This window comes from Tripterygium wilfordii, chromosome 1, assembly GCF_013401445.1.
Source record: "Tripterygium wilfordii isolate XIE 37 chromosome 1, ASM1340144v1, whole genome shotgun sequence".
NCBI classification, from domain to species: domain Eukaryota; kingdom Viridiplantae; phylum Streptophyta; class Magnoliopsida; order Celastrales; family Celastraceae; genus Tripterygium; species Tripterygium wilfordii.
In genome coordinates, this window is record NC_052232.1 from 6,569,575 (window position 1) to 6,586,882 (window position 17,308).

General features: G+C 37.7%; 1 long non-coding RNA gene across 7 annotated transcripts; it reads left to right on the top strand.

Moving 5' to 3' along the window:
• The first annotated feature begins 672 nt into the window (after nucleotides 1-672).
• Nucleotides 673-16,356, top strand: LOC119986474. 7 transcript variants are annotated; one of them, XR_005465280.1, is made up of 6 exons: nucleotides 673-747; nucleotides 924-1,227; nucleotides 1,339-3,098; nucleotides 3,696-3,932; nucleotides 4,027-4,111; nucleotides 15,738-16,356. It is a non-coding gene; the product is annotated as an uncharacterized LOC119986474 (long non-coding RNA). The 7 variants fall into 7 exon arrangements; XR_005465314.1 differs by having other exon boundaries at nucleotides 687-747; nucleotides 924-982; XR_005465287.1 differs by lacking the exon at nucleotides 673-747 and having other exon boundaries at nucleotides 760-1,227; nucleotides 1,339-2,401; nucleotides 2,509-3,098.
• Nucleotides 16,357-17,308: the final 952 nt, after the last annotated feature.

The window sequence follows — 17,308 nt, forward strand, 5'->3', positions numbered from 1 at the left end:
ACAGATCTTTGGGGGGCAAATGCGAGGGATAAATTGAATGGAACACATGGCAAGGTCTGAATGGTCATTTTAGGACACTGACCATACCATGATCAATTACCCCATGATATTTGGCCATGATCGGCCAAAAAATCAGATAACTGATTTGGCTATCCCAATTGATCAGCCGAACCGAATGGATGGACGGACATTAAATTCACTCATTATAAAAGGATGAAAGATATTCAAGGTAAAATTTGAGCACTTATTTGTGATTATTGGGTTAGTGATATTTTTGAACACTTAATTGATCGTCGGAGTGTCTATAGTCGTCCCAATCGTCTTTGTTTTCAGGGTTAGGATAACCAGATCACAGAGAAGTTGTTGATCGAGCAGCCCATTACAACACATAAGAGTGTTCGACTGGTTTGGTGTCAATTTTTGTTCAGCACAAATATAATAGCATACTCAAACTTAAAAAGTACTGGTTAAACCAAAAATTTTGTCCAACCCAAATCTATATCTATCTATACTGATATATACTTATATATAAAGCAGAGACTCTTTTAATAAAGCAGAGACTCTTTTAATATTTTGACATCTGTTTTGCTAAAAGACTGAGTTTGTGCCTACGTGGACTCTCTATTCTTTCTTATCCCTATTTTCAATCACTCACACAGACTCACTGTTTCTCTGAGAAAGCATGACCTGAGGCAATAAAAAAAATAATGTAAAAGCTCACGATTCCGTCCGTTTCGTGTTCCACAGGTTGTTGCTTTGCGTTCCCACGATTTCGTCCTTTTCTACTACTTCCCTACATTTGAGTTTAGTTGTTGATGCCCCTCTATGGTTCTCTTTGTTTTTCCCCCATGATTTCGTCCGTTTCGTGTTCCACCGATTGTTGGCTACGTTGGGAAACTTTGGGGATTTTCTTGAATTGCTAGGTTGGATTTTCTTGAATTGATACGTTGGTTTCTCTCACCTCTCAATGGAAAATTTCCAGGTTTGATTTCTAAATCTAAATTTCTCTACAGATTTCTACACATATTTCAATAGTCCATTGAATTTGTAAGGTTTTAGGTAAATACAACGCTATCTCTGAGGTTAATTTATTTTTTCCCCTTTCGACTAGGTATGTGATGCTTTAATTTCTTGGGTTTGTTAGCTTATGGTTTACGTTTTTCTTATGATGATCTACTGTTCTCTTATGATGAATTCATCTGTATTTTCCGTGGACGGACAATCCTGGTGAGGTTTTTACTGTTCTAAATGTCCAGATTAATTTGTTTATTCCCGTGATGCATTAATTTCTTCTATTTTCAGGGATTAATTTCTTGATGGTTTTTTTGTGTGATGCAGTATGAAACGCAACAGTATCTCAGTCCCCGTGTGAGTCTCGATTTCTCTCACATGATCAAATTTTCGTTTCTCCTAAAAAACTACATTTTCGTTTTTTTTCTGTTATGTAGTAGGAAACACAGCGGTATCTCAATCACCATGTGAGTGTTGATATCTCTCGCATAATCAAATTATCATTTCCCCTAACAAATTAAATTTTTGTTTGTTTAATTGTACCTTTTTTCCTCCTCTTCATAGGTGAAGAGGGTTTTCCTTCACATTCAAGATTGGAATTTGACCATGCGAAATTGAGAGCAGAATCTCTCCACTCGTTCCTGGGACAGCTATACCATGAAACACTTAGTTCTCATTGTGTTGTATAATTTTTTTTAGATATTATTCTAAATTCACTTTTTTTTGTCAAACTCATTTAACAACACAAAACTGTGTAGCCAGTTAAATATAAACTTGAGAGCTACACACACTCTCTCCCAGTCTCCCATACACATAGTATGACACTTAAAGAGCCATTTGGAAACAAACAATAACTTGGACTGCATTTTTTGTATGAGTTAATCACACGGACTAAAAGAGTGAATTTGGAGACTCATATCAAAGTATGTAGCCAATGATTCATTTGAAGACTGAATATAACGCAATCAACCTGATAAAAAAAATGAACAATTGGTAAAATGTTTAAATTGAACAATTGGTAAAACGGAGTGTAAACAATGTATTTAATAATTAACTCTTTGTTCTATGTCAATAATAATTACCTCTTTGTTCTCTTTTCAAAAGAGTATTGCAAGTGCCACTAACTTTGTTTGTGCAGTATCACCTTCTCTGCTAAACTTTATTATGTTGGTTCTTCTTCAGTCTTTGTTGGTTATTGTGAATAAATTGCATGTTAATTTCAAGGGTTCCCTTTGCCCCGTTTCTTATTTCCAATGAGGTTCCTTATTTGATGGAACTTTTCAGGTCAATGTTATTAATGGAATGCGCCAGATACACCACAAACTTCTTATATGCAAGTTACTAAGAAGGCTAGGCATAATGATATGTTTATGAAAAACCAGAGAGAGAGGTGTGATTGATATTTGATTGTTTGTTGAACTCATTGTCCTTACTGGGGGTACTCTGTTTTTGTTATGTTTAGTTGGGTTGTCTTTGTTTGTTTTCTTGAAATATCAGGTATGGGAGTTTCTTCAAGTTCCATATATTGTTGTCTCCTACTATGGTTTCAACGGATCCAGATCTCAATAGATACATTTTAATGAAGGAACCAAAAGGTCTTGGTCCCTGGGTACCCAAAATGCATGCTTGATAGTTTGGAAAAATGCAACATTGCAGCAAGCCAGCAACTCATGGCTCCACTCACAAGTCACGAGTACATGAGAGTGGCATTGTTTGCACTCACTAGCCCCACTATGATCAGATACCACGTTTTTCATAAAAATTGACGACTTCATGAGATCGCACCTCAGTAGTTGGGATAGCAAAATCATTAACATTCAAGATAAAACCAAATAGGTTTGTGACACACCTTTTGATTCCCCTTTTTCAATGTTTTAAGTTGTACTGATATGTTCTCTCATTGGTTTTATGCTGATGGCTTAACTAATCATTGAAGCAGCTTGGTGTCATTGGATCCATGCCAATCTCTTGAATGAGTAGAAGATACGTAGTTGAATTTAGATTTTATGGTTTTTCTTTATTTTTGTTGTTGATTGTTAGGGAGGTTCGCGAATGCTAAAGTCAAGGCTTCCATGGTTGCGGCGAAGGTAATACGTGAGGTTTCACCTCTTATTTCCCGATTTTTATGTCTGGATTGATCTATTTTAAAATGGCTGGGTGCATATTCCTTATTCTATTTTGATTTTAATGAGTTAATCTCTTGCTTTTTGTGTTATTTTACCATTTTTCCTAAAATAGTTATGTGCTCAGCATTCATGTCTTTTTTTGCTACAATAATTTATTAAATAATCATAATTTGGATATTTACTTTCAAACACGATAAATAAGAAATATTATTTTATAATTCTGAACTTTGGTTCATATTGATTGACAAGAAAAATATTTTCCAGCTGATATGCTCTGATTTTTAAGACCCTTTTCATATTTAATTTTTTTGGTAGCATAGGAGAATTATGTGAAATTATGAGGAGTGTCTGGACAGCTGCTCAAAATACATGTTATCATCTGTTATTTGAATTAATCAGTTTTAATTCCAATTCTCTTAGAATTATTGGAAAGAGAGTTCTGGATGCATATACATCCAATTTGTTTGGTGAATAACATGGATATTCTCTAAGTTAACTTTTATGAAAATGTGAGTTTTGCTTTTTTTTTCTCAATGGCAAGCATGGGTATTCATGCAGGTAATCAGAAAGCTTTGCTGTGAACTTCTGGGTTTAAAGGATGCAGTGGAAGATCTATATGAATTCTGAAAATATGCAAACAAAATATTTGGTTTTCTTGAAGTGAGAGGGAGCATGCATGAATCTATAAATACGAGTGGTAATTATATTATTACCGTTGGCATTGTGCATTTTTGGTTTCTGTTTGAGGCATTCAGACATGATGATGAATCAAAGAGATTCATCTACTATATCGTGGTAAGTTTTGGCTAACTAATATGGCCATCTTTTATATGCATATCCTATACCAAATTTTTTAGGTCTAAATGCTTCGAGTGTTATACAACTGAAGGTGCTATTCGAAGAAATTCGTCAGGGGTCAATGGGATACAGAGGAATGCATTTCTAAGTGAAAAGTGTACAAGTCTTGCCCCTATGTGAGTTCCGTTCCTCCTTTGCTAATATGCTTTTGTTCTTGAATTTTTAATAAGGATTTTTGTTTTACTTTTGAGTAGTCACATTTGGATAGGGCTCACCATTTGGGCCTAGGCCCGGCCCGGGCCCGTAGGCCAAAGTAGACCGGGCCTGGGCAGCCCGGCCCGACCCATTGGGCGGGCCTGGGCTCCATTTTTTGGACCAGTGATATGCCAATTATATGCATATAATTGTGCATCAATTTACATGAAATCTTGCATTGTTTTAGAGTTGTTTTGGATTAATTCTGCCTAAAAAGTGTTTAATTTTGTAATTCAGGTGTAAGGGCAATCTTGGAAGAAAATGAGCAAATTGGGGAGAAAGGACCAAGAAGTGGAGATATTGAAGAAATCCGATCGATCGGATTTATGCCCGATCGATCGGAATCCACCGAATCAGAAATGAGACAGTGAGAAAATCCGATCGATCGGGAATTCATCCGATCGATCGGCCAGAGCAATCTCGCGATTTTTGAGGCATTTAATTGTCCGAAATTAACCTAAAGTCAAGGAAGGCCAGCTCAAAACGACATAGAAGTGTGAGATAAACGACTCTGGGTTGTGGGGAGTATAAAAGGGATAAGTTGCTAGGTTTTGAGGGGGGTTGGAACTTTGGAGAAATTCTCTCAAGCTTGGACGGCAGCCCTTGGGAGCTCAAGCTGGAATTTCAGGGGTTTCATCTAAGTTCTTCTCATTTCTTGTATTAAATGACTGCTAGTATGGATTTCAAGTTGTATTTCGTGATTATGAGGAACTAATCCTCTAACTATGGGTCCTAATGGAACCCCTCTTTGAATGTTGAATGAACTTGATTGTTAGTCTTTAATCTCTTTTATTATTGTTGATTTTCTATGGATATACTTATTGCTTTCAAATGCTTGATCACCATTTGAATGATTTTTAGCTTGGGTTGAGACCGGAAGGATAGGCCTAAGGTTGCAAGAATCCATAGAAAACATAAGTTGAATGAACCATAGAAATATATGTTTATGACTTATGCAATTGTTAAGTGATTTCCATTGATTTTAATGGGTTTACAATGTACTAATCTGAGTGTTAGGAATAACCCGGATTTATATTGAAAACACATTCGATGTATCTAGGAATAGAACATTGAATAGAGTGGGAAATTGATTGTCAACAACTAATTTGAGAATTGAGAGTTAATGAATCAATGGAGTTCAATTGGATGAGAGGTGGTGAAATTAGGAATCCTAGTGCTTAACTTTCTTGGAAACTAAATTGTTACTTGTGGTTGGTTGGTTGTTAAAATTGTTACTTACTTAGACATCTTTTAATTACTTGTTAGCATTGCATAAACTATAATCAACAATTCGCATTGCCAATTAGTGTAATAATTATTTGAATCGACTTTAAATTGAAATTGCCAAAATATCCTCGTGGGAACGATACTCTACTCATTCTTTATTACTTGTGCGATTTGTCCGCTTGCGAATAATTTCACAACAAGTTTTTGGCGCCGTTGCCGGGGATTGAGGCAAATTTTATTTTTGTGTCAATTTAGGTAATTTTTGTGCTAATTTGGTTTTTAATTTTCTGCAGAAATTCTTTCCTCTTGTATGAGCTTGGGAACACGTTCTTCTAATCCAGAATTAATTGCTATTGATTTGGAGATTGAAAGGACTCTTCACAATCTTAGACGAGAGCTTATTAATAATCAAATGGAAGGCTTTGGGGACAATCAAGGAAGGGGGAATGTTGGTGATCTTGGTGGAGCTGTAAATGTGAATGGTGGCAATGGTAATAGTGGAGGTGTTAATGTAAGACATGGTGATGATGAGGTTGAAGGTCCTCCTAGGCAATTTGATCCTCGCTCTCTCGAGGATTGTGCTAGGCCTACTTGGGACACAAATCCTTCAAGCATCCGCTATCCCCCTATCAATGCTACTAATTTTGAGATCAAGCCGGCTATCATCAACATTATCTCTAATTCAGTGGTTTTCTATGGTCTTCCTAATGAAGAGCCCAATATTCATCTTCGCTCTTTCTTGTATGTGTGCACTACTTTTGGGATTAACGGAGCTTCTAAGGATGCTATCTTGTTGAGGTTATTCCCATTTTCTTTGAGGGACAAGGCTAAGGGATGGTTGATGTTATTGCCTCCCAACTCTATCACCACTTGGGATGAGATGGCGGAGCAATTCTTGACGAAATTCTTTCCTCTAAGCAAGGCGGTGCTAATTAGGGCGGATATCATGTCTTTTGCCCAAAAGGATTTTGAATCATTTTATGAGACTTGGGAACGCTTTAAAGGAATTATTCGAAGTTGTCCAAATCATGGCCTCCCGGAATGGGTAGTGTACCAAGCTTTTTATAATGGGTTGAGCATGCATACTAAGGAGACTATTAATGCAGTTGCGGGAGGTTCATTCATGACCAAGAATCAAGAGGAGGCTAGAGAATTACTGAAAAAAGTGGCCAAAACCACTAACTCTTGGTCTTCGGAAAGGGGGAATCCAAAGCAAGGAGGAAGTTTTAGAGATGATGAAGTTATGTCTACTTTGGCTATAATGGCAAAGAAGATTGAGGCATCGACACTAAATCAAGCTCAAGTAGTACATGCTATGCAAAGCGCACATTCTCTTATGTCTTGTGATTATTGTTGTAGTACTAACCATCAAACCGGAGAATGCTTGATCACTAATGCATCTTCGTCTCAAGGTGAGCAAGTTAATGCTATTGGAGGTGGATATTACAGTCGGCCTAGAAATGATCCATACTCAAACTTCTATAATCCGGGGTTTCGGAATCATCCAAACTTCTCTTGGAGCAACAATAAAAATGTGCAAAACCCCCCCCTCAACAAATTCAGCCACAAGAGAAAAGGAGGGATATCGATGAAATGTTTGCTAAAATGGCCGGAAGTATGGAGGCATTAGCCAACAACACCAACAATTTCATTAGCACGACTGATTCTGCATTACAAACTCAAGCATCACTGATTCAGAATCAAGGGGCATCCATTAGAAATCTTGAAATACAAGTGGGGCAGCTAGCTAATGCTCTATCATCAAGAGAAAAAGGGGAACTCCCTAGCCAAACGGAAGTGAATCCGAAAGGTAAAGATCATTGTTATGCTATTACCTTACGGAATGGGAATCTAGTGAAAACTGCTGCTGATCTCGATGCTGAAAAAGCGGAAAGCTCTATTCGAGCTGAAGTTGAAAATGAGATAGGAGAAAAATCCGATCGATCGGGCACAATTCCGATCGATCGGACCACTGCAGACCAAAATGAAAGTGTTGAAAATATGCAGAAAAGCAAGGATGTGCAATCCCGGTATGCAGTTGAATTGGATTGGCCTGATAGTTCATTGCCAGCACCTCCAGTTAAAGCATATGTACTTCCAATTCCTTTTCCACAAAGGTTGAAAAACACCAAGAAGGATTCTCAATTCTCAAAATTTCTTGATGTGTTCAAGAAATTGCAGATAAACATACCTTTTGCAGAAGCTTTGGAGCAGATGCCCAGCTATGCCAAGTTTATGAAGGAGATTCTTTCTAAGAAGCGGAGGTTGAAGGATTATGGGAGTGTCCAGTTGACGGAGGAGTGTAGTGCAATAGTGCAGCAAAAGCTTCCAATTAAGAAGAAAGATCCAGGAAGTTTCACTATTCCTTGCACTATTGGCAGTACAGTGATTGAAAGGACACTATGTGATTTGGGAGCTAGTATCAATTTAATGCCACTATCGATAGCCAAGCTCATTGGCTTGCATGAAATCAGCCCCACTACAATGTCTCTTATCATGGCGGATCGATCTATTAAACATCCTCGGGGTATCATTGAGGATGTTCTTGTCAAAGTAGACAAATTGGTTTTTCCGGTGGATTTTGTAATTCTTGATATGGAGGAAGATTCTAATACTCCAATTATTTTGGGGAGACCTTTCTTACGTACGGGGAGGACTCTTATTGATGTGGAAAAAGGTACTTTGGTATTGAGAATTGCGGATGAAGAAGTCACGTTCAAAGTGTTTGACACTACCAAGTACCCGAATGACGAGGAATCTTGTTTTTGCGTAGACTCGGTGGACCATATCTTGGCTCATACTTATTCCATAAATTCTTGCTAAGACCCTCTTGAGTCTTGTTTGGTGAATAGAGATGCTCTCGAATATGGTGATGATGAAATGGTGGAGTTTATGAATTGGTTAGAATCGATGCAAGAGGCTAAACCAAGAAGATTCCAGCGATTTGAACCGCTTGGTGTCTTGTCTTCAAGGCCACAACCAAGTATTATAGAAGCTCCAACACTTACTTTGAAACCTCTTCCATCTCATCTTCGGTATGCTTACTTGGGGAATTCTACTACCTTGCCGGTTATTATCTCTTCGAAGTTGAATACGGAAGAAGAGGACAAACTTTTAAGAGTATTGAGGGAGCACAAAATGGCTTTGGGGTGGACAATAGCAGATATTCGGGGAATCAGCCCCACTATGTGTATGCATCGTATTCTAATGGAGGAGGATTACAAGTCTTCGGTGGAACATCAACGCCGACTAAATCCCAATATGAAAGATGTAGTAAAAGCTGAAATTTTAAAACTTCTTGATGCAGGAATTATTTACCCTATTTCAAATAGTTCTTGGGTAAGTCCGGTGCAAGTAGTTCCCAAAAAGGGTGGAATCACGGTGGTGAAGAATGAGAAGAATGAATTGATTCCCACTCGGACTACTACCGGTTGGTGAGTTTGCATTGATTATAGGAAGCTCAACAATGCCACTAGGAAGGATCACTTTCCTTTACCCTTTATTGATCAAATGCTAGAAAGGCTTGCGGGATACTCTTATTATTGCTTATTGGATGGTTATTCGGGGTACAATCAAATCCCCATTGCTCCGGAAGACCAAGAAAAGACCACTTTTACTTGTCCTTTTGGCACTTTTGCTTATAAAAGGATGCCTTTCGGCTTATGTAATGCGCCGGCCACCTTTCAACGGTGTATGATGAGTATTTTCAGTGATATGGTGGAGCACACAATTGAGGTATTCATGGATGATTTTTCTGTTTTTGGCTCATCATTTGACTCTTGTTTGAAAAATTTATCTATGGTGCTCCAAAGATGTGAAGAGACTAACTTAGTGCTCAATTGGGAGAAATGTCATTTCATGGTGCAAGAAGGGATAGTCTTAGGGCATCGAATTTCTCAAAAGGGGATTGAAGTGGATAGAGCTAAGATTGAACTTATTGAGAAACTCCCTCCCCCAACTTCGGTTAAGGAGGTGAGACGTTTCTTGGGGCATGCGGGCTTCTATAGGCGTTTCATCAAGGATTTTTCAAAAATCACAAAGCCTTTGTGTGAATTATTGTTGAAAGATGTTAAGTTTTATTTTACAAAGGAGTGCTTGGAAGCCTATACCACTCTCAAGGAAAGGCTTACTACAGCCCCTATTATCACTTCTCCGGATTGGCACATTCCATTTGAGCTCATGTGTGATGCTAGTGACTATGCTATGGGAGCGGTTCTCGGTCAAAGGAAGAATAAAATTCTGTATGTTATTTACTATGCTAGCCGTACTCTAAATGATGCTCAACTCAATTACACAACAACGGAGAAAGAACTTTTGGCGGTTGTTTTTGCTCCTGACAAGTTCCGATCATACTTGATTGGCTCTAAAGTCATTGTATACACTGGTTGTCGCAACCGGGGTCCCCTTTTCTTTCTCTCTTTTTCTTTTTCTCCCCCCTAGCTCTCTATTTTTGCTCTCTTCCCTTAGCTCTCTCCCCTAGCTCTCTATCTTGCTCTCCTCCTTTAGCTCTCTCCCCTAGCTCTCTATCTTGCTCTCCTCCTTTAGCTCTCTCCCCTAGCTCTCTATCTTGCTCTCCTCCTTTAGCTCTCCCCCCTAGCTCTCTATCTTAGCTCTCTATTTATAGGAAATTAGGAGCTACCCATCCATTGAATGACCAACCATGGCAACCTAAGTGGAGTCACCACCATTGAATAACCAATTTGCACTAAGTAAGTGGATTCACCACCATTGAATGTAAATGGAGTCACCACCATTGAATTTGCACTAAAATGATGGATTCACCACCATTGAATGTAAATGGAGTCACCACCATTGAATTTAAGTGGGGTTGCACATCAATTTGCACTAAAATGATGGTGATGCATGGAATGATGTCAAGAGAGATATACATATATGTGTATATATGTATAGGTGGAAATAGTAATGGGTTTGACAAATCATGTGGTGGGCTTTCAAATGATAATCAAGACATTGGTCAAGATGGTAGTGGACACAAGCAAATTAGCTCTTCATGAAATGGGCCAACAAATGTTGAACATAGGTTGGTATGAATTGGGCTAAGATATGAGTATTTGTGGGCTTAAGAATCCAAGAAAGAGAATATTTATGGGCTTATAGGTACAACAAATGTGTTTTTTTGCATTTTTGTGTTTTTTCTCATTTTTGTATTTTTTTGTATTTTAGCCGGACGAAAATCGGGTACTATACTGATCATGCAGCCTTGCGCTATTTATTAATGAAGAAGGAAGCCAAGCCAAGGTTGATTCGATGGATTCTTCTATTACAAGAATTTGACTTGGAAATTCGAGATAAAAAGAGATCCGAGAATGTGGTGGCGGATCACTTGTCTAGAATATTGGAGGGGCGTGAAGAAGCCACCATTCCTATCAAAGAAACATTTCCAGATGAACAATTGTTTGCTATTCACTCTTCTACAACTCCTTGGTATGCTGATTTTGTAAATTATTTGGCCAAGGAGATCCTTCCTCCGGATTTATCTCACTCTCAAAGGAAGAGATTCCTCCATCTTGTTCGGTTTTATTACTGGGAGGAGCCTTTCTTATGGAAGCAATGTGTGGATCAAATTATTCGTCGGTGTGTTCCGGAGGAAGAAATGATTAGTATCTTGAAGCATTGCCACTCATTTCCATGTGGTGGTCATTTTGGCGGTAACAAAACGGCAGCTAACGTCTTGCAATCCGGTTTTTATTGGCCTACTTTGTTTAAAGACGCCCACTAATTTGTTCTTGCTTGTGATGAATGTCAACGTACTGGGAATATTTCAAATCGAAATCAAATGCCTTTAACCAATATTCTCGAGGTGGATCACACTACCATGTTCCACACTTTAGTTCCCGATCCGACGGTACGTCAGCGAAATAGGCATGCTGCCACGAGAGGCTCCATCCCCTCCCGCCTATGGGTTATTGACAGTATGATGAAGAAAAATTTATGGCCCCATGGACATAAATTTGAGAGACGCGCATCAGGAGTGCTGGTTTGATATTGGCTATTATTTTGTGCGCGCCATGCTGCAATGCACCACGGAGGTGCGTGAGGGGAAGAAGATGCAGTTGTTCTTTCCCCGGTTGATCACTCGTTTGCTCGGCCATTTGGGCCACCAGCTACCAGCCACCGGCGATGCTGCTCCTTTTCTTTCTGAGCTCTCCCCAGCCGACTGGAATCTGCGTACTGGTCATCTCCCTCCAGCTGTTGATCCGGCTGATTCCAGTCCCCCGTCTAGTCCGGCTGATCCATCACATGTTCGCTCTACTGAGGAGCGGTTAGAGGCCATTGAGATGTTTCAGATAGAGACACGTGACCAGCTGGCTGCTATTCGTGCTCAGCAGTCGGAGATGGTTGCTCTTTTACGCCAGCTGTCCATGCAGTCTTCTTCCGCGCCAGCTGCTCCTGCACCTGCTTCTGCTGGGCCATCCACTGTTTCTTTTCCATCCAGGCGTCGTTTCTTCTGAGATCGCCCAGGTTGTTTTGTTCCTCTCTTCCCTACTGTGTAGTCATAGTTTGAAACACTGAGGACAATGTTCACATCCAGTGTGGGGGTGGGAAGGGAAAACTTTTATTAGATTATGTTAGTCCTTTTATTGTGTTTTTCTTCTCTTTTAGAACCTTTGAATTTTATGGTAGTGTAACTTTTTCTTTGGAAACTTTTAGTGTTGCTTTTCCCCTCTATGATGCTTACTATTGATGTGTTCATTGCATTGGAGATGAATTGATGAATTGTGGCTTAGAAAGTTGATATTGTTGCTTTTCAAAAACTTGTGGCCAAAGGATCAAATTGAAAACTTTTTGGTAGTGCACATCCATTATTTAGCAAATTGTGGAGACTTGAACAAATGTGAGTTTTTGAGCCATTCGTTTCTCAATGAGTGATATAAATCAACTCTATTGTTTTTATTCCGCTCACTATAATATTTGCTTGATCTCATTATTCTTCATCTCGGTTGCTTGCTAAGTACTCATTACATGACATTACATCCAAATCACTTTCATGTGGGAAATTCAATAGTGTTCTTGAAAGATGAGAGTTAGGCCATTTTTGGATCTATAAATACTTTTTTTTTCCTTTCATCATATTTTATACATGCTATCCATTGCACCCTTTTTGAAGCCAAACACTGACCTTTTATTCATAACCAATTTCCCTGCTTCTTATTGTGGAGAAAGAATTATTTATGTTAAATGAAAAATTGGGATGATATATGCTGAATTTATTTTGGTCATCAAGGGAGTGTGGATGGATGTTGTAGTTTCTTTTGGAAGAAGTGTGGGGGGGGTATTGACTGATAGAAAAGAAGAAACAGGAGAATGCAATTTGAGTCTTTAAAAAAAAAAAAAAACCAATTGCAATTGCATGTGACTCTATATTTGTGAATTGATTGTGAATGTGAATTGATTGTGAAGGAAAGGGAATGATGGAAGAATGGAAAGATAGTGAAGTATGGAGAAAAATTTGAATGACATTTCTTTGTATAATGATCCTCCACTAATTCAAAATTCTATACCCTTTGCCCTTCTCATCTAGCCTTTACCCTACATTACAAGCTTTAAAAGTCTCACTTGATTTTGAGAATGCTTTGGGTTTGAACACAAGTTGGTGAATAAGGATGTTGGTCAATTGCTTGGTTAAGTGACATCTATTCATGAGATCATTTCAATTGTTTCTTAAGCTTTCATTGCATTATCGCATGTGGGAATTCTGATTTCTTGTTTACAATATTCTGCCCACATGCACTTGAGAGAAACACTTAGCCACTTCAGCGCGATTTTGCTTGCGAGTGAATATCTGTGAGGCTTGAAGTTGAAGCTAAGAACTTTGTAATGTGCTGTGTTTTCTGCTGGAGTTTGAATTATGATCCTAAGGCCACTTGACATTTTATAAAGATTATTGAGCTACAATTTTGTTGATGACACTCTTGTGGCTTTGAGCTACTTTCAATCCTGAGATTTGGGGGGAAGTTTTAAAATTCCTTTTCTTCTTGACTCTAGAGTTACTCGAGGACGAGCAAAGATTAAGTGTGGGAGTGTTTGATATGCCAATTATATGCATATAATTGTGCATCAATTTACATGAAATCTTGCATTGTTTTAGAGTTGTTTTGGATTAATTCTGCCTAAAAAGTGTTTAATTTTGTAATTCAGGTGTAAGGGCAATCTTGGAAGAAAATGAGCAAATTGGGGAGAAAGGACCAAGAAGTGGAGACATTGAAGAAATCCGATCGATCGGATTTATGCCCGATCGATCGGAATCCACCGAATCAGAAATGAGACAGTGAGAAGATCCGATCGATCGGGAATTCATCCGATCGATCGGCCAGAGCAATCTCACGATTTTTGAGGCATTTAATTGTCCGAAATTAACCTAAAGTCAGGGAAGGCCAGCTCAAAACGACATAGAAGTGTGAGATAAACGACTCTGGGTTGTGGGGAGTATAAAAGGGATAAGTTGCTAGGTTTTGAGAGGGGTTGGAACTTTGGAGAAATTCTCTCAAGCTTGGACGGCAGCCCTTGGGAGCTCAAACTGGAATTTCAGGGGTTTCATCTAATTTCTTCTCATTTCTTGTATTAAATGACTGCTAGTATGGATTTCAAGTTGTATTTCGTGATTATGAGGAACTAATCCTCTAACTAGGGGTCCTAATGGAACCCCTCTTTGAATGTTGAATGAACTTGATTGTTAGTCTTTAATCTCTCTTATTATTGTTGATTTTCTATGGATATACTTATTGCTTTCAAATGCTTGATCACCATTTGAATGATTTTTAGCTTGGGTTGAGACCGGAAGGATAGGCCTAAGGTTGCAAGAATCCATAGAAAACATAAGTTGAATGAACCATAGAAATATAGGTTTATGACTTATGCAATTGTTAAGTGATTTCCATTGATCTTAATGAGTTTACAATGTACTAATCCGAGTGTTAGGAATAACCCGGATTTATATTGAAAACACATTCGATGTATCTAGGAATAGAACATTGAATAGAGTGGGAAATTGATTGTCAACAACTAATCTGAGAATTGAGAGTTAATGAATCAATGGAGTTCAATTGGATGAGAGGTGGTGAAATTAGGAACCCTAGTGCTTAACTTTCTTGGAAACTAAATTGTTATTTGTGGTTGGTTGATTGTTAAAATTGTTACTTACTTAGTCATCTTTTAATTACTTGTTAGCATTGCATAAACTATAATCAACAATTCGCATTGGCAATTAGTGTAATAATTATTTGAATCGACTTTAAATTGAAATTGCCAAAATATCCTCGTGGGAACGATACTCTACTCATTCTTTATTACTTGTGCGATTTGTCCGCTTGCGAATAATTTCACAACAACCAACCCAGGCCCCTGCCCGAAGCCCTATACCTCGGGTCAATTTTGGCCCGGCCCGATCCCGACCCAAGCCCGACATTTTATATATATATATATACACACACATACACAGACAGTGCATGCACTGTCTGCATATGTATATATATATATATATACATATATATATATATGTGATATATATATGCATACATATAAATATATATGTATATATAATATATAATATATGTGTGTATATATATATATATATATATTATTGCAATGTATGTGTATATAATACGTATATATTTCACTCTCTATAAAATATTGTTCAATTGTATAAAAATTAAAGTACAATTATGACATTAATCAATTGTAAGTAATATTTATTTTTTTAAAAAAAAGTCAAAAAAAAGTCAAGCCCCGAGCCTGAAGCCCTAACTTTATGGTCCCGGGCCGGTCCTGGGCCTCATATTCCCACTTTGGCCCGGCCCGAGCCCGAGCCCGAGCCCGGTCGAGGCCCGAAGATCTAACCGGGTCTGGGCTTAAAAAAGTCGGGCCTGGCCTGCCCGGCCCGATGCCGAGCCCTACATTTGGATGATAAACATCTGAGGCGCTTCTTGGAAGCTGCATCTAACCTGGGAAAACCAGACACTGGTGCTGCTAACGATGTTTCAATTTGAGCTGCTTAGTTCAACAAGAAGGTATAGCCGTTTTATTTCCCCTTCTCTCTCTCGAACCAACTATATTGAGCTATTGACATTCGTAGGTACTTCTTTGAATCATAAAATGTGGGGTGTCCTTTACCCAACATGAAATGACTTGCATTTTTCGTAGGGTTCTTACAATGTGGAGTAGAAATATCAATATCTATGATTATAGAAACTACTTTGGGAATTGGTAGGCCTTAAAGTTTTAGTAAGGAGACCTATGTCTAATTTTGAATTCAACATTGAATAAATTAGAGTTGAATAAGGTTTTGTCATGTTGTCACAGCTAGAGAATAATTGAAGGCAAAGTGCAAAAAGGACCTTACAGCGATTACGGCTACGTAAAAGAGCATTGTCTTGATTTGCTTTGTGAGGACTGTTCTCTTATGTTCTAAGCAAAAATTGCTTGAATGCATTGTTGTATACAGAGTATGTTGCAAAAGTTACATACATGTGATGGTTCCATTAGGTTCCTATGCATAATCCATAAATCATTCCTTTAAGGTAATCTATCAATGAAACTTTAAAGGAAAATAAAAATTCAAAATGCTTTTGAACTGGGCTGAATTATGATTTTTGTTATTTGTATACATAATGACTCGACTAAAACTGTTGTTATTCAATGGCCTTTGTATATGTGTCTATCTGAACTCATATACCAGTCACTGGTCTACATGATGTTTAAATTTTGATGTCTCAGTCAGGGCAATGCTTATGTGTTCTACTTGAAGGGAATTGCGTCAAAAAAACAGGGAAATCGACCAAGAGTAATACATGTTTGTTGGTAGTTATTTTGTAGAATCTAGGAGGTTTCTTTAGTTCGTTCCTTACGTTTAATTGAGATTGGAGTAGTTTTCTTCGTTCCTTATGTTTAATTGAGATTGGAGTAATTTTCTTTTTTAAATGCGTACAAAAAATCATTGTCCATGTTGATTTTCACCTCACTTTCATAATTGTACTTACATTGTTTTAGATACTATGATTTATCAACAAGATTATTAAAAAAATTGTCCATCATGAAACTTGATACTTATCGAAGCATTTTATATACATATCTACCTGAAGAGAATTCAAATTTTCCATGTTCCTATTATTAAGAAAAATTTTATACAGAAAGTCAACTTCAATTTTTCACATTTAGTTATCTATTTTTTTAATTATCTAATTATTGATTTTTTGTAGAATTCTAAATTAATAATTGGACAAAATAAACATTTATAAAACTGAGTAAAAAAATAAAAAAATATACTCTCGCATCGCGCGGGATTTCAACTAGTTGAAATCTAAATCCGAAATTTTAAAAATTCTGCTAATGTGGCATGACATTTAAAATTAATAAAATCAATTTTTGGACGGTAAAACTGCTTATATGGGAAAAAGATTGACTGAAATTATTTCATCAATTTCACTAAATCTATACCATTGAGTGGTGGGATGTGGTGTTATCAAATCCTATGCAATCATGTATTGAATGGTGGAGATTTGATGGAATAGGTTGGGCTAATTCCATTTCCAGCCCCCTATCCCGCTTACATGACATTTAAAATTAATAAAATCAATTTTTGCTGCTGACGTGGAATAAAAATAAATAAGAAAAACTTATATGTAGAATTAGTTTAAAAATAAATAAGAAAAACTCATAAGAATAAGTAAGAAAAACTTGATTGATATCAGCCTAATCTTTCGATCCCTTCATCATCAAAATTGGCTTCGTTGCTATTAATGGGTATTAGCCTAATATTGGCATAAACCTCGTCGGTATCTGGATCGATCATGAAATTGACGGCGGAGACTCCGCAGAGATGTGCTCTGCGTGGCCTTGAGGGAAGTAGAAGACTTTGGCGTGGCATTTGGACC